Source organism: Typopeltis vanoorti, chromosome 6 (genome assembly GCF_054136105.1).
Source record: "Typopeltis vanoorti isolate ZY-2024b chromosome 6, IOZ_Tvanoo_1.0, whole genome shotgun sequence".
Lineage (NCBI taxonomy): Eukaryota > Metazoa > Arthropoda > Arachnida > Uropygi > Thelyphonidae > Typopeltis > Typopeltis vanoorti.
In genome coordinates this window covers 95,098,175-95,116,979 of record NC_143554.1, presented here as the reverse complement: position 1 = coordinate 95,116,979, position 18,805 = coordinate 95,098,175, and the positions used below count along the sequence as shown (strand labels likewise).

General features: G+C 37.0%; 1 protein-coding gene across 1 annotated transcript in view; it reads right to left on the bottom strand.

Moving 5' to 3' along the window:
* Positions 1-18,805, bottom strand: part of Ube3a (ubiquitin protein ligase E3A) — a 253,225-nt gene that overhangs the window by 147,574 nt on the left and 86,846 nt on the right. The window lies entirely within an intron of this gene.

Sequence of the window (18,805 nt, the reverse complement as noted above, 5' to 3'; positions counted from 1 at the left end):
AATTCTTGAGGGCCAAATGTCTTAGGCAACATGTAATAGAGGAAACAAGAGGCTAAAGAGTTTTGGATTTGGTCATAGCATCAGAATAGTTGATAATAACTGAGATGACATCTCTCCCACCAGTTGGAGAGAGTGACCATGTGGTTTTGACTTGGAAGATAAATAGACATGCAGGAGTATCAAAGACATGGGAATGTATGTGGAATTATAAGGCAGGTGATTATAATAGTCTTAGATGTTAACTTGGGGAAGTTTCATGGACGGAAGAATTGGAAGGCTGGGATATCATTAGTGCTTCTGAAATTGTGAAGGAATATTTGTTAGCAGCAATGGTAAGCGGTATTCCATGAGTGAAGAGGACACAATTTGATGTAAAGTGGATGACAAACAATATTAAACAGGAACTGCAGGTGAAAAAGAGATTATGGAAGAGATATAAGGAGACAGGTGAAGAGCAGATGCATGAAGAATATAAGACATAGGCCAGGAGAGTGACTAGTATGGTAAGGAAGGCAAAACTGGAATATGAGAAGAGATTAGCCCAAGATTGAAAGAAAATCCTAGGGAATTTTTTTACTTTATTTGGAGTATTTCATCCTGGAGGAGTAAATTTTAATACTAGAGGAATAGAGCAGGTTCGAGGTTTAGAGATGCGGAGGAGAGTGTGTTCCAAATACTGAGTACTATGGATGTCAGTAAAACTGTGGACTGGATGGTATTTCACCAGGAGTTTTGAGAGAATGTGCTAAAGAACTGACAGTTCCTTGGCTTTTCAATGAAAATCTGGCAACGGGAAAAGTGCCTAGGGAATGGAAGGAAGGTAAGATAGTGCCATCGCATAAGGGCAGTAGCAGACTGGAAGTGTCTAATTATAGGCCAGTTTGTGTGTCATCAATAATTGTTAAGATCTTGGAGAAATTAGTGAGGGACCGTATACAGCATTGGGCGGATGAGGGTAATGTTATCTGTGAGAGTCAACATTGATTTGTTAAGGGGGCGCCCTTGTTTTAGTAATATGCTAGCCTTTTATAATAAAGTTACAAGAGCAGTTGATGAGGGAAAGGCATATACTACCATTTTCTTGGATTTGGTGAAGGCATTTGACAGGGTGCCACATGATAAGCTGATATTTAAGTTGCAGCAGATGGGTTTGGATGTCAGGTTGGTCAACTGGATTCAGGATTGGCTATCTGATAGGTATCAGAGAGTTGTGTATGGTGGGGTAGTATTAAGGAGGCAGAAGGTTACAAGTGGGGTCCCACAGGGACCAGTACTGGAACCTGTATTGTTTAACCTTTATATCAATGACATTGTCAATGGATTACAGGGGGATATTCAGTTGTTTGTAGATGATGTGAAGTTGAGAAGGGTTATTAGTAATAGTGCAAATGCAGCAGCATTGCAAGAGGATTTGAATAAACTAGACAGATAGGTAAATGAATGTGGTGTCGGTTTAATGCTGCAAAACGTAAGGGTTTGGGGCACATCGATAGGACACTTTATACTCTATTGGAGGAATTGTACTGGAGGAAGTAGGGGAGACAAGAGATCTGGGGTTGATGGTTGATAGAAACCTGAAATTCAAGGGACATATTGCAAAGGTGGTGAAGGTAACACAGAGGATTGCTACAATACTGAGAAGAAAGGTGACCTGCAGAGATAAACGCGTTATCATTCCATTGTATAAGATCCTGATCAGACCACACTTAGACTATTGTTCTCAAATTTGGTCCCCAGGATTTGAAGGGGATACATTAACTGTGGAAAGCGTACAGAGGAGGATAACAAAGATGGTTTCAGGACTGTACATGTTAGTTATGACGATTGGCTGAGGGAATGTGGACTGTAGAGTTTGGTGGATAGAAGAAAGTGATATAACTGAGACTTTTAAACTGTTGAGAGATGGTTACAGGGTTGACAGTGAGGAGTTCTTTCGCTTGGTTGAACAGTGGGAAGGAGTGATGACAAGGGGGTCACCCCTGGAAGTTACAAAAGGAGTAAGTGAATAAGAGGTTGAGGAGTGGTTTCTTCATGGAGGGTGGTTGAACCATGGAATTCATTGCCTGATAGAGTAGCGAGAGTGAGAACTGTCAATGAGTTCAAGGAGTGGTATGATAGACTGTGTTTCCTAGGAGGGACCTCCAGTGATGAGTCTTGATAGACTTTGTTTTTCCTAGAAAGGACCTCGTGCGATGAGTCTTTTGACTACATGGAGGCATGAATAACAATAATAAGAAAATGTGCTCCTAAAATGCATTTTGATTACAGCAAATATAGAAATATATACAGTGCAAGTTATCCTGCTAATTTGCACTATTTATTCCTAAATATTTGCTGTAATCCAAAGGCATTTTTATGAGTACATTTTTAATTAACTTATAACAAAATCAGATCGTAGTGAACTGACAAAACATATACAGGTCATGTTCCAAATAGTACTTGCAGAGAATTAGCATAATCAAACCAAATTTCAAACAGTTTGCCATTCTTTCCAAAAAAAAAAAAAGTCATAACTCAAAGATATTCAAAGGAGAGAAAACAAGAAATAAGAAAAGCCTAAGTTACTGTGATTATCTTCATGCTGGTACAGGACAAAAACAGGGGATTAGAAATAAGTAGTTACAATTTAGTTTTGAGCAGGATAAAACTGAATATCATACTGAAAAGAAAAATATATAAGAAACTTTAAAAAAAAGAACTGAAGTCAAGCAGTTTTCAGAGGGGAAATTGTAGACTCAAATACACAAATACAGTTCAGTAAAAAATGGAAGAGTTTGAAGACCTCTCATGAAGGAAGATTAGAATTCCTTCGTGGATTCATAAGGTTAAAGAGATAGTCATTATGGTCATAAATACATTCCTTAAAATTCCAATATGGCCACATGAGGAGAACATACATTAAAAAAATTTTTAAAATATATATTAACTCAATTAATTTGTGATAAGCACATGTCCTTAAGAGTGTGCTTATAAGAGTAAACAGCTATAGATGGATGACAGACAGAAAGCAGTAAACAAGAATACAGCAGATTAAAATAAACAATGAATATGTGAAAGCAAGAGTACTAGCTAGGATTATTATGTATGACAACACGATATGTATCATAACAAAGGTGTGTGAATGTGAGATTTTTGATGAATGAAGACCAAACTTGGTGCAGGATCATGTGTTGCTTCTTAGTGCACGAGTTCAGCACATCATTTTGGAAGCTTCTTTAAATTTTCTGATGCACATTTATGTTCAGTGCCTGTTATTCGAGTTTGTGTAATCAAAGTAATCGGTGGACTTCATTGTTTGTATAAAAAGCTAAACTTCTTGTTTTCTTTTCTTTCTGACACCTTGAAAATGTTCATACATGTGGATTTCTATAGAACACCTCATTGGATAGACATAACAAATGCCACACGAACATTGTGGACATCTAGTTTCTTGGGGAGGTGGGGGTTCAGAGAGTGTAAGAATCAGATCTTGTACAATGGAGCAAAAGCCACTTTTATTCCATACCTTTGGAGAATTCAAGAAATTTCCTCTTTAACATTGCAGATTGCAAGAAGGGTGACTGCACTTTTGAAATCTTACTCATGTGTAAATATCTTAGGGGTTGTTTTTCAAAATTCTAATGGACATCTTATGCCTATATTCATTTAAGGAAAGAGTATGGATGAGGTAAAAAGTTCTTTATTTCACTTCTCTGTGTTGATGAAAATGTATGCTCTGTCTTTTCATGGAGGAATCTATCAGTGTTGGTAGATTTTCTGTATACTGAATAAAAGAAAGTCTTTCATCTTCAGAGACTTCTAGGAGAAAGAAATGAAAGATTGATGAAAGATAAATGTCACGCCATTTAATTTCAACAATAAATTATACTACGGTATATGCTGTTGAGATAATTGTTAACATAAGATAAGTATTCGAGTTTTCTATCTGAATCCGAATAGACAAAGAAAACATCAACATATTGTAGCTAAGTTTTAGGTGTCATCCTTTGGTTTTCTTTTCAAATGATTCTATGAATTGGTCAGCCAGAACTGGAGATATGAGAAAGCTCATAGCAAGACTTAATCTGCTCCCAGTATATATCCTTGATCTGAAAGAAAGCATTTTCTATACAGTGTCTGAATAGAATAACAGTATCTGGTGGAAAAAGGCTCTTGAAGCAGTTCCAGAAATTCTTCTTGGATACATTTGCACAGAGGATAGTAACATCTAAGCTTGCTAAGTCTGATGGTTCGATTACTATTTCCTTCATTCTTTCAGTAAAGTGTAAGTTCTTCTTGATGACTGAATTGCATTTTTCCTATGATAAGTGATAAATATTTGATCAGAGTGGAGGTGGGTGAATCTCTGGCATCCATAAATGGATCTCGAAGGCACTTCTGGTTTATTAATCTTCAGTACTTTGTAAATTCTTGAAACCAGTAAGTGCTTGAAAGGATGATTTTATACTTCTTCTAGACAATTTTTAACAAGTCATTTGTCTTATTGTGTTTATGCCAACTTGAGTCTGAATCCAGTGTGATGTAAGCATTATCACTTAGTTATTCATTTTGATGATACCTTCCTCAGAATTCATCACAAACATAGCCGTTATAACAACTATAATGTTGATGTTATGATGTACTTTTCTGGGAGTACTAATGGGTATAACAAAGTATAACAAAGAAGCTATACAAATGCAGATCAAGGACAAATTTTCTGGTAATCTTCCCAATTCTCTTTTTACACTGGCTGTGATGCTCATTTTAAGAATACTGTAAGGGACTAAAGTGAAACTGAATCCCTGAAATAGTAAATTATTCTCTGACTGATACATGGTATATTAAGAAGGATTGATTATTAACTTGCTGTTAAGTAAATGCTTGTTCAGCTTTTCTTTTTTGTGCAGAAAAGAAAGTATTTTCTATACAGTGCCTGAATAGAATGACTGTATCTGGTGGAAAAAGCTCTCGAAGTAGTTCCAGAATTTCTTCCCTGGATACATTTGCAGAGGTTAGCAACATCTAAGTTACTAATCTTAGTTTTGTTCCCAAGAGAAATTAAGGCAGAAAGTTTGTCAATGATGTCTCACAAATCTGCAAGAAGTGAAGATGTGAGTTCAGAATACAAGTAGAATGTCTAGTGATCAATCTTCAAAAGTTTATATCTGGATACAAGTTTGCATTCTTTGAGGAAGACAATTACTAAGTATTGGTATATTTTTCTTTAGTAGAACTAAATTTACACTTAAGCTATAAAAACTGGTATAATATCACTGTCCCTATCTCAGTAAAAAGTTAAACCTATTCAGAAAGATTTTTCTTTGATACGCAACCTTCTCTAGGCTATGATTGAAGAAAAAATGGACTCAGAGTGCACTTGCAATGAGAGTTTTAGAATTCTCTGGTTGTAAAGACGTTCTTCAAATGACTGGTATAAGAACCACATGACAAGAACAGATATTAGAAAAAAATTAATAAAAATAAAATAGCTCAACTACTTTTGTATGTCTCTACCTGCTGAGCATGCTCAGCAGGTAGAGACATCATAAAATAGGGTGGCAATATTAATAACATCATAAATTAGGGTGGCAATATTAATAACTAGAAACACATTTTAAAGATATTTCTTCTATGGACTTGTACAGCTAGTGCTTTTGGAAGAAATTCACTAATTTAAAAAATATGACAAAGATAGAACAAAGTAGGATATGTCCTGGACAATCTGTCTGCTCAATAAAGATTTGTGTAATTCGACAACGTTGATGTAAGAATTTGACAATGCATATGTGAGAATTTTAATCAATCTAAACAGTTATGGCTAGCTGACATGAAACAAGTACAAGAAATCATTTTAACTAGTATGATAGTCGATTCATGTCAACTTGCTGGGTATCCCTTTTTTAGTTTCATAAATCTGGCTGCTCTAATTTACAACATAAAGCATGAAATAGAATCAGCATTATGTAAATAAAATAGATGATTAAACCAACCTGCTCTTTTGTATTTTTAACTTGTCAGGTAGAAAATTTTGGGCTAAAATGTCAATGTCAGGCTAAAACTTTTCGATCAACACAAATGAGCAGACAACTGCATTTTTCAGATTCTGGTAATATGTTTTATGTCTCTAGCTGCTGAGCATTATTAAATAGTAAAAGTCCATTGAAGAAATGTCTTTAAAATGTGTTTCTAGTTATTAATATTGCCAGTCCAAAATGCATTCATTGAACCATTCTCTCTAATGGTGTATTTGTGCCCGGTATTTCTAACACAAAACTCATAATGTATATTATTATTATTATTATTATTATTATTTGACACCTCCAGCAAGTCTAAGAACTCATCGAGGGAGGGCATCTGCTCTTCAACTCCATCACCACCATTCAATCACCAACTGACCGCAACTACACCAACATCATCTACTGCCGACCACCACTGGTATGTGGTGGTCGGCAGTAGATGGCGATATTATGTTCCCAAAACTATGTCTTTCTTCATTTTTCAACGTTTGAATCGCTAGTCATTATGCCATATTTCTTCCACTGATCTTAGATTCTGCACATGATTCAATTCACTAATAGCTAATCTTCATCTAATACTTTTAGTATATTAATATCAATTCTGGATATGTTTTGGACATGCAGTTGAGCAGCATGCCAACATAGAGGGATATATAACAAACCCCATTTAAATCACATAGTCCAACTTGACAAAAGGTTTGATCCCATTTTCTTAGTATTCTAGGAAAGATCACAAAAATTGTTGACAGTTGCAATAAATTCAACATCTCCAACAACACCTCACTTGGTTTTTGAGGTCCAGGACAGCAGATGTTAACAATGTTTCTCCTTTCAACTGAACATTTGTTCTGATAGGTGCAATTCTTGGGACGCTTCAACACCACAAATTTCCTCTCATTCAATCTTTTTGATAGAGTTATTGTTCGACCACAGAAGCAAGAGCTCTTGTTGACAGACTGCCAAGAAGAGTCAATTCATGTTGAAGGGGAGAAAGAAATAAGACGATGTACGAATTGGTCACCAACATGCAAAATTATGTGCTTTTCAAGTTAATTTTCCGACGCGTAATAATAAACATTCATCCCACAATATGGATTGATTACCCTATTATCGGAATGGATTCCCCTTCTTTTAACGTGCGCAGAAGTGTCGAAGGGTCTTGTATTTGTGGACGTACTATATTATATTTTAAGTTAGCTGTGAATGAATTTGAACCAGAGAAGGGACCGTGAATTATTTAAAAAATCCCTCATGAGTTTTGGGTTTTGATCTTGTTAAAGAAGATATGACTTTATACAATTTAAACATTTTGATCATTTTTTCCACATGGAAAGCCACCTCATTTTTATGCTTCCAAAAACTCTCTTGTATTCCACCCGCTTCAACTCTGCCAGAGGTGGAGCTTATGCTCGTCCCTAAGCCGGTCCTAAGCCCGGTTAAAGGAGGAAGGTTGAGCGATGGGCTAATCACTCATCCTCATAAAAAAAAATCCATGATTACAGAAACTATGAGTGAAGCAAGAAATCCCTTTGGCCAGAGTGCTATAACCTGTGGTCTCCCAACAGACGAATATTTACAGGACTTTAGAAAGGAGCCAACATCTATGATGCAGGTGGGGCAAAGCCTTATGGAACCTCACTTGCAGATGAAGTCAATCACTCACCCTAAAATTAAACTTAAAATCGGAACATGGAATGTTCGCACAATGTACCAAATTGGAAAAACTAGGTAGGTAGTCAACAAGATGAGTAAATACGGTCTTGATATCTTAGGAATTGCTGAAATGAGATGGACAGCTTTTGGTGAGATAAGAACAACAGAGCATATTGTATTCAGGAGATGATGAAAGACATGAGAAAGGAGTTGCAGCGATTGTAAGTGAGAAAGCAAGGAAAAGTCTGATGGAATGGAACCCAATAAATAACCAAATAATTAAAGCTAGATTTTCCTCCAGGTTCATGGAATTGATCATCATACAAGTACAGTCATCTCTCGCCTTACATCTGTTCGAGTTACGTCCTTTCGAAGATACGTCTGTGATCCCATAAGGGAATAAATAACATTTTCGGCTATACTTTCGAACAAGATGCAAGCGAGCACAAGGTAAAGCATGCACAGTGGCAACAGGGTTTTTCAGCAGCAACCTCCCTCATGTTAGATCTTGAATGATGGCTCTATCAAGAATAGAACTGCTCCATTCAAGATTTAACAAGGACAATATCAAGCAAAAGCACACTTGTACTCTTGGCAAAACAGACATAATATGTGAAGATGCAAATATTAACTTTGCTTAAGATTGAATTAAATATAAAGGAAGAGGTTGAATCTTAAATTAAAATTAAATCGAAGAAGGAAATAAATATTAAATTGTACTATGTTTAAAGCTATTGTCTAATATAGATGGAATCTTAATTTGTCAAAAACATCAATGTTAAAATATGCCATATATAAAGTCGTGTATCATCGTGCAAACGAAAGTTCAAAGGTTGCAGTTTGATCACCAAAGATGACATAACGAGCAATGAGTAGGCATTTGTGGAAGTCGCAAGAAATTCGTGTTCCCCGAAAAAAAGCGATGTGCACACAGCAAGGAGGTGACGTCACTCGGGGACAGCAAATAGGAGAGCGTCATAGACAAGTTTGGAGTGAGGAAAGAGGGTGCTATAATGGGGTTTAAAACGGATTCACATCATTGAGAAGGGACTTTTTGCTTCCTTTTACGTTTTTTCTCCTGGTTCCTGTGGTGTTCCCTGGTCGCGTGTGCCCTCCCCATGGGTCTCCATGCTCGAAGTTCCCAAGCCAATCAACATACCTGATGCCCGACAAGATGTGTGAAGATGGCAAAACGGCAGCGTGTTTCTCGTTGCTGAGCGATGCAAATCGAAGAAAATATAGCATGAGATGACAACAGTGTTTGAGTTTTAGACCATCAGTGTGGATCTAACTGATGACAAAGCAGCAAGGATTCCTTTGAAGGTGAATCGTGTTAGAAGCGGCGATGCAAAAAGTTCATAAGCCCAGAAGAAACAAGTGGCGAAATAGGGATGAGCACATGGCGGCAATCCATTGTACAGAGGGACAATCCATAACAAAGAACAGACAGAAGGATCGAGAAATCATCTAACAAGGTGGCAATGTCCAAATCTTCCATTTTTTGTGTTATCTATTGGTGACGAAGGTGTAAAATGAAGAGAGTTTAGAAAAGAAGAAAGAGAGATTTTTGAGACAGTTTCCTGTGTTATGTTAGTCGAAATGGACTGGTAGTCTACATTCATAAGTTGTCTAGAACAAATTTAATGTGTATAGGTCGTTAGTAGCAGTAATCTAGTTTAATACCGACATCCATGTTTGTAATATAGATGAACATAAGATTCTCATGAGTGTGTTTGAATAGCCTGTCTGTTTGATTATTATTACTCTGCTTTACTTGTAATTTAGTATTAACCTTGATTTGCTTGATTATATGTTGTTTAAATTGTAATGTCTTAGATAAATAAAAAATATGTTTTCCCATGTATACCTGAGTTTGTCTGAGTAAGAGATTGAATTTTACCACTCACGAAAATATCGAACCTATGTTTAGAGGAAAAAGGGGGATTTTAGAGGCCATGACTGTATACTGAGAACTCAATCTACCTAACTACTTAATCTATATAAGGTATTGCATGAATTCTGGGAAAGTTTCTTCGGATAAGAATTTCTATCCTAGTTCTGACTGGCGCAGCATTAACAAATAAATTTCGTCAGAGCTCAAAGAGAGAAACAGCCCCAGAAAGTCAGTTTAGAAACCAGATCTCAGTAGGCACAAGGAGAACAACAGAGGTAAAATATATAAGGAAACAACGACCTAACACTCGGCAGTTCCTCTGTTGATTTTGTGTTTGAGAAATGGGTTATTTGTGTATTTATTGTTAAATATTTCACGATATTTTGTGAAATTAACATGGCCCCTGCATGCCCAGTCAAAAAACATAGTGAAGAATCACAGAAAAAGAGGTGAGCAATTGATCTTGAAACGAAGTTACAAGTTATAAAGCAACATGAAGCTGGTAAGACCGTCAATGTGATCGCACATTACTTCGAATGGTCTCATTCTACAGTGACGACCATTTTGAAAAATAAGGATAAAATCGTAGAGACTGTGAAAGGATCTGCTTCCATTAAATCGACGAGAGTGACGAAGCAAAGACAAGGTCCTATCGGTGATATGGAAAAGCTACTTGCATCATGCATAGAGGACCTGAACCAAAAGCGCATGCCCATTAGAACTGTGACCATAATCGCTAAGGCACTAGGTCTCTTCAACATGTTGAAGGAGAAAGCAGAACCCGATTACGACTACGAATTCAACGCTTTGTCTCATCAATATTAAAGACAAATAATTTTCCTCCGTAATAATTTTATCCAATTTTTTTAAACTCCTTGGCACTTGCAGATTCCAATATATTTTCACATTATGCAGCGCAAAATGCTGCTTGAATCTCATGAAGCAACCGGAAGAGGCGTTGAATTCGTAGTCATAATTGGGTTCTGCTTTCTCCTTCAACATATTGAAGAGACTTAGTGCCTTAGTGGTTATGGTCACAGTGCTAATGGGCATGCGCTTTTGGTTCAGGTCCTCTATGCATGATGCAAGTATCGGTGATATGAAAAAGCTACTTGCATGATGCAAGTATCGGTGATATAGAAAAGCTACTTGCATGATGCAAGTATCGGTGATATGGAAAAGCTACTTGCATCATGCATAGAGGGCGTGTTTGAGAAATGGGTTATTTGTGTATTTATCGTTAAATATTTCACGATATTTTGTGAAATTAACATGGCCCCTGCATGCCCAGTCAAAAAACATAGTGAAGAATCACAGAAAAAGAGGTGAGCAATTGATCTTGAAACGAAGCTACAAGTTATAAAGCAACATGAACCAAAAGTGCATGCCCATTAGCACTGTGACCATAACCGCTAAGGCACTAAGTCTCTTCAACATGTTGAAGGAGAAAGCAGAACCCGATTACGAATTCAATGCTTCTTCTGGTTGCTTCATGAGATTCAAGCAGCATTTTGCACTGCATAATGTGAAAATATATTGGAATCTGCAAGTGCCAAGGAGTTTGTGAAAAAATTGGATAAAATTATTACGAAGGAAAATTATTTGTCCTAGCAAATATTTAATATTCATGAGACATCCTTGTTTCAGAAAAGAATGCCTAAGCAGACATTCATCCACAAAATGCTAAAATTTATACCTAATTTTAAGCTCTTAATGCCCGTATTATGATTCTGTTATGAGTAATGTGGCTGAATATAAACTGAAACCATTTGTGATATGGCACAGTGAGAATTCATGAATCTTCAAAAACATTAGGAAGCATACTTCCAGTTCATTATCGGAGTAATAACAAGTCGTGGATGACTCAAAAATTGTTTGAGGATGCCTTAATCAACTATGCGAGTGAAATAAATACCTATTGTGTGAAAGAAAATGTAGAATTTAAAATTTTATTAATTCTAGATAATCCAGATCATCCTACTTATATCGGTGATCTTCACTAAGTTCAAGGTCATGTTTCTCCCTCCAAACCCTACTTCATTGATCCACCCCCGATGGATCAGAGAGTTCTTGCTGTGTTTAAGGCTTATTATCTATGGAGAACTTTTTCACCAGCCATTTCTGCTACTGAAGGAAATGACCAGACTCTCATGTAATTCTGGAAAACATTCAATATTTATCATGCCATTAAAAATATTGCTGTTGCTTGGGATGAAGTGACCTCTCAATGTATGAGTGGCATATGGAAAAAGACATTAACAACGTTTGTGCATGATTTTGAAAGTTTGTAATAGTGAGCCTAGCAAACAATCTGAATCTCGAAGTGAATGATGACGACATAATTCAACTCATAGAAAGTTCTCCCTGAAGAGTTGACCAATGAAGGATTGGTTGAACTGGAGGAACAACTGTTGTAGAAGAGAAAAAACGAGAAAAGGAAGAGGGAAAAGAGAAACAGGAAGAGGAAGTTAAACAATTCACAGTGAAGGGTCTTGCAGAAATGTTCTTTGCAGTTGGCGGTGTTCTCAAAATGGCTGAAGACATGAATCCCAATGTTGAATGCTACTTAATAATAGAAACGAAAGTACATGATGTGTTTGCTTGCTATGAAAAAATTGATGATGAAAAGAAGAGGAATAAGCAAAGTACATTGGATGTGATTGTGGAGGAAAATTTGGGATTATTCTCCTGTTTTATAGTGGCAGTAACACACAGTACAGTTTTATAAGGTTTCAAAATTTAAATGACAGTATACTTATTACAGTTAAGTCCCTAACCCCTATAACTCTGTTGATTTAATGTATCGACTTACGTCCTGCCGGATGGAGCAGAATCCGGATGTAAGTCGAGGGATGACTGTACATGCACCCACAAATGATGCCAAAGAAATGGAGAAAGCACAATTCTATGATCAACTCCAAAAAAGTGATTGATAAAGTCCCTAAACACGACTTGTTAATTTTGATGGGAGACATGAATGCTAAAGTAGGGAAAAGAAAGATGGAAGATGAACATGCTATATGAAACGAAGCGAGTGGTGAACAAAATGAAAATGGAGAACTTTTTACATACTTCTGTGAATTAAATAACCTCATCATAGGAGGTAGTATATTATCTTCAAACATAAGGAAATTCACAAAATAACATGGATTTCTCCTGATGGAAAAACAAAAATCCAGATCAATCACATTGCTATATGTAACACTTTCAAGATGGCATTACAAGATGTAAGGGTTAAAAGAGGAGCTGATGCAGCTTCAGACCATTTTCTGCTAACTGCAATAGTTAAATTAAAACTAGCAAGAAATTCAAAACTAAGAAAGAATAAGAAAATTAAATATAACATTGATAAACTGAAGGAAAATAAAATAAAAGAGAAATTTACCAATGAACTGAAGAATAGATTCTCAGCTTTGGAAGAATCAAATGAAAATTATGAGGAAAATAAGATTGAAGCCAACTGGAAATAAGATTGAACACAACTGTGACTTCCCACTTGCTACTAGGAGTGACAAGTGGGAAGTCACACAAAGAATGGATTACAGGAAATAATTAAAACTAATTGAAGAAAGGAAGGAGATAAAAGAGAAAATAAACAACTGCAAATCACAAAGATTATGTGGAGAATATCACAAGCAATACCAAGAAGTACATAAGATGGTAAAGGGCTCCACCAGAAATGACAAGAAAAACTAACATCAACTGCTGGCTGAGGATGCTCAGAGAGCAATTGATACTGGAAAGCTTGGAGAAGTTTATAAAATTATAAGACAACTTGGAGGAACCTATCAGATGAATGAATGTGGAGTTAAAGATAAAAATGGTCAGCTGCTAACTCAAGAGCAAGAAGTCCAACAAAGATGGAAAGAGTACTTTGAAGAATTATTAAATGTTAAACATGACTCTATAAATCCAAATATCGAATACCCTTTCAAAGAGATACCAAATCAATTCGAATTTCACGTAAACATGGGAGACATCACAGTGAAAGAAATCATAGAAGCAATCAAGATCCAAAAGAATAGAAAAGCAAATGGAAATGATAACATTAGTGGTGAACTGCTCAAAGCTGATCTAAAAACATCAGCAAACTATACTGCATAATCTGTTTAATATCATATGGGCATCTGAGAAGGTTCTGAGTACCTGAAAAGAATCACAAATAGTTACAGAATGCACCAATTGGAGAGGAATCACTGTCAGTACCATCTTCACTAGAATCATAATAAATTGAATAAAAAATAGCACTCAGAAAATTCCGAGAATAGAACAAGCAGGCTTTAGAAATGGAAGAAGCACAATGAATCAAATTCTTATTCTTAGAAACATAAATGAACAGAGTGTTGAACTAAATTCAACTATGTATCTCAATTTTATTGATTTTGCCAAAGCTTTCGACAGTATACAGAGAATGTCTATGTAAAATTTATAGATTTCCTGACAAAATAATAAATATTATAAAAGATTTGGATGATGGAAGTAAAGGACAAATTCTATTAAATGGAACAGCTTCCGAAAGTTTTTACATCAAAGCTGGTATTAAGCAAGCTTGTGTCATGTCTGGAACAATTTCATCATTGTCATAGATTGGATAATGCGGCATACCCTGAAAAACCTGAAAACTGAAATAAGATGGAACATTGACATCACATTAGCAGATTTGGACTATGCTGACAACACTGTATTACTATCATCTAGATTTGAAGACATGAAAATTAAGACAGCAAAGTTAGAGGGAACTGCTAAACAAATAGGCTTACACATCAATGAGAAAAAACCAAAATATTAAAAATTAACAGTGATATGGTTTAAAAATTGAAATGACAGTATACTTAACTGTAATAAGTCCCTAACCCCTATAACTCTGTCGATTTAATGTATTGACTTACGTCCTGCCGGATGGAGCGGAACCTGGATGTAGGTCGAGGGATGACTGTATATATGCACTCATAAATGATGCCAAAGAAATGGAGAAAGCACAATTCTATGATCGACTCCAAAAAGTGATTGATAAAGTCCCTAAACATTAAAATTCTTTTTAATGGAAATCAAGTAGAAGTGACAAACACTTTTAATTACCTCGGAGCAACCGTCAACACGGAAGGTGGTACCAATGAAGACATTGCAATAAGAATAAATAAATCTTGCTACACACTGAAAACTTTACAGAAAATTTAGAAATCATCCAATATAAAAACAAACTTAAAGTTGAGAATTTTTAACTCGACTGTTAAATCTGTATTACTTTATAGAAGTGAATCATGAAAATTAACCAAACAACAAGAAAATAAAATAGATAAAATAAAATGGAAGAGCGGGAGAGTAAGACAAGAGAGATTGAAGAGGTGGTTATGAATGGGGAAATGAGTGGTATGAGTATAGAAAATGAGAGAATGGGTGTGCAAGAGGAGCAGGGAAACGGAGAGGCTCAGGGTGGACAGGGATACACAGCATGAGAAAGGTGGATGCTCCTAGGAGGAGGTGAGCATGTGTAGGCAGGAAAGGAATGGGATGACCAGGGATCAAGAGGAAACAGTTGGAATTGAAAAGGGTTTTAAAATGAAGAAGCAGAAAGGGAAATGGCCCCAGTCGAGCATGGAGAGATCACATCGAGTGAGTGGTATCAGTGGAACTAGCTGTAGATCCAGAAATGAACTGTTATGTTTGTATACAAATGCTAGAAGTATAAGAAACAAGGCAGATGAAATGGTTGCACTAATTGCATCTGTTCACCCAAAGATTGTCGGAATAAGTGAGACATGGTTGGAAGAGGATGACATCCTGACAGGAATAGAGATGGAAGGGTATGATGTGTTTTGTGAGGACAGAAGGGATAAAAAGGGAGGGGGAGTGCTATTGATGATAGAGAAAGAGTTATGTCCATATAAAGTAGAGATGCAAGAGGGAAATAGTGCCAGTGGTTTTGAGGTAGTATAGTGTGAGATAGAGGTGAATGGAATCAAATACTTGGTGGGATGTTGTTATAGACCAGGTAATGTGGATGGTGGTGATAATGAAATGTACAATCAAATTAGCCAAGTAAATAAGAAAAGGGTGATCATTATAATGATTTTAATTATGGCAATATAGACTGGAATGATGAGATAGCTGGAAGTAAAGAAAATGAGTTTCTTGAGTTTTTGAGGGATAACTACCTCAGACAGTATGTAACAGAGGGCACACGAGGATTGAGAGTCTTGGATTTGGTCATCTCATCAGAGGATATAATTATAAACGAGGTGTCAAATGATCCACCAATTGGTGAGAGTGACCATGAGGTGATTACCTGGGTGGTTGCCAGCAGTGCGAGGACCTCTGTGAGAAAAGGGTATATGTGGAACTACAAGGGGGGGGGGGTGATTATGAAAAGGTCAGGAGACAGCTTGCGGGTGTAGCGTGGAATGAGGAGTTAGCTGGAAAAGAGATCAATGCAGCTTGGGGAATTTTCAAAAACTGTTTAGTACATGCAATGTCTAAATGTATTCCAAGGGTGAGAAGGTTCAATAAGGTGGGTGTGAGATGGATGAATAAAGAGATTAAGCATGCGATACAGAGAAAAAGGGCATTGTGGAGGCAGCATAAGAGAAGTGGAAATAACCATTCCATGATGTCTACAAAGACCAAGCAAGCAGGATGACTTGGTTGGTGAGGGTAGCTAAAGAGAGGTATGAACAGCAGTTGGCTAATGAAGCCAAAAAGAATCCTAAGGAGTTCTTTCGATATGTAACCAGCAAAAGAAAGAATAATCATGGAAGGATGACATTGATTGAAGAAAATGGTATAAAGACAGGTAATGCAGAATGTGTGGCGGAGATACTTAATGAGCAGTTCATAAAGATCTTTCAATCTTGTGAATGTGACTTCATGGAGGGATTGAGAGCAGTTGATGATGGGGAGGGGGAGACTGACTGTAGGTGAGCAAGAGGTGTATGGGGAGTTGAGTAAACTAGATGTTAATAAAGCTGTGGGACTTGATAATATATCACCATGCATTCTGAAAGAATGTGCCAGGGAGTTGACACCTGCCTTGACATATTTTTTAATATGAGTCTTGCACTCGGTCAAGTTCCTAAGGAGTGGAAGGAGGGCAAGATTGTGCCACTTCATAAAGGAGGTGATCGAATTCAAGCATCAAACTATAGGCCTATCTGTGTGTCAGGTGTTGTGGTTAAGTTGTTGGAGAAGCTTGTGAGAACTAGGATCCAGAGTTGGGTTGATAACAATGGTATTATCTTTGATGGACAGCATGGATTTGCTAAAGAAAGGTCATGTTTTAGTAATCTACTTACTTATTACAATAAAGTGACTGCTTCCTTGGACAGAGGGAAAAGGATACACAGTAATATACTTGGATTTTGCAAAGGCTTTTGATGGAGTACCTCATAATAGGTTGACAGTCAAACTAGAGCAGATGGGGTTGGATATTAGATTAGTGGATTGGATTGGAGACTGGCTATCTGATAGGCATCAACAAGTTGTGTATGGGGGAGCGATATCCAGGAAAAGGAAAGTCACTAGTGGAGTGCCTCAGGGGTCTGTTTTAGGTCCATTACTATTTAACTTGTATATTAATGATATAGGTGAAGATTTGGATGGAGATATTCAGTTGTTTACAGATGATGCAAAGTTGGGACAAACCATGTAGTGTAGTGAAGATGTTGTGGCCTTACAGGAAGACTTGAATAGATTGAGTGATTGGGCACGAAAATCGGGATGCGAGTTCAATATTGCAAAATGTAAGGTTTTAAAATTTGGAAAACAAAGATGGGATGCAGAATTTATGCTTGGTGAGAATATATTGTTGGAAGTAGAGGAAGAAATAAGAGATCTGGGGGTGATAGTGGATAAGGATCTAAAATTTAGGGGACACATCGCCAAAATTGTGAAGACAACACAAAGCTTCTGGGAATGATGCGGAGGACACTGACGTGTAGAAGTAGGGAGATTCTTGTTCCATTGTATAAGGCTTTGATTAGGCCACACATGGACTATTGTGCCCAGATTTGGTCACCAGATTTTTCAGAAGGATGAAGAGATGTTGGAAAGGGTCCAAAGGAGACTGACTAAGGTAGTTTCTGACCTCTGGAATGTCGAGTATGAGGAAAGATTGAGAAGATGTAATTTGCAGAGTCTGGTGGACAGGAGGAAGAGGGGGGGGGTATGATAGAGACCTACAAGTTGGTAAGGGGTTGTTATAGGATCAATGCAGGAGAAGTTTTACAGAGAATAGTGGGAGATCAGGGGAGAACCAGAGGTCATCCCTAGAAACTGTATAAAGAGGGTGTGAGTAGGGGAGTGAGAGGCAGGTTTTTTTCATGCAGAGTTGTGAATGATTGGAATGCCTGGCCTGAGAATGTGGTGTCTGCAAAGAGTTTTGAATGTGTTTAAAACACGGTATGATGAGCTGTGTGTGAGATAAAAGGACCTCCCAGATGAGTCTTTGACTCCATGAGGTCATGGGGTGGTAATAATAATAATGCCTTCTAAACAAAATGTCTTTGCAGAATTCTCAAAATTTACTGGCCAAATAAAATCTCGAATATTGAAGTTTACAACAAAACCAAACCCATTACAACAGAGTTAAAGAAACGCAGATGGACATGGATAGGCCATGTATTGAGAATGCCAACATCAGAACACATAAGAATAGCACTGACATGGACGCCTGATGGTAAAAGGAAGAGGAGAAGACATAAAATGACATGGTGATGGATGGTAATCAAAGAATGAAACAAACTAGGATGGTTGAGCTGGGGAGAGCAAGAGAAGCGTCACTAGACTAAAGAGGATGGCATGCTAAACTCGTGGCCTCATGCACCTTACAAGGTGCAAAGAGCAATAAGTCAAGTAAGTCATTCCACCCACTTCAACAAAATTGGTGAATAACTGATTCCACATCAACTGACAACATATCTGCACTTCTATGTAAAGTGTTACATCCAATATGTGCAGCACAGCTTACTCCCAGGATGTTTTCATGTTCTTGTTCAACTTATGAAAGACATTACTGCTGCCCTTTCTCGCAATGCCACCGAAATTGGTATTGCAATTGTCACCACAAAATGCTTTTATCTTGTTGGCTGATTTGCATTTCTCCAATATGGACAGAATGTAATCCATTAATATCTCAAATGTTTCTTCTCCTACGAGAATGTGGAATTCCAACAATTTCACTTGTACTCCTTTTGTAGGTATAAAATAACTCACCAAAACTAGGACCAACTTCAGACCTAAGTAATTTGATGAATGAATCATAAGATAT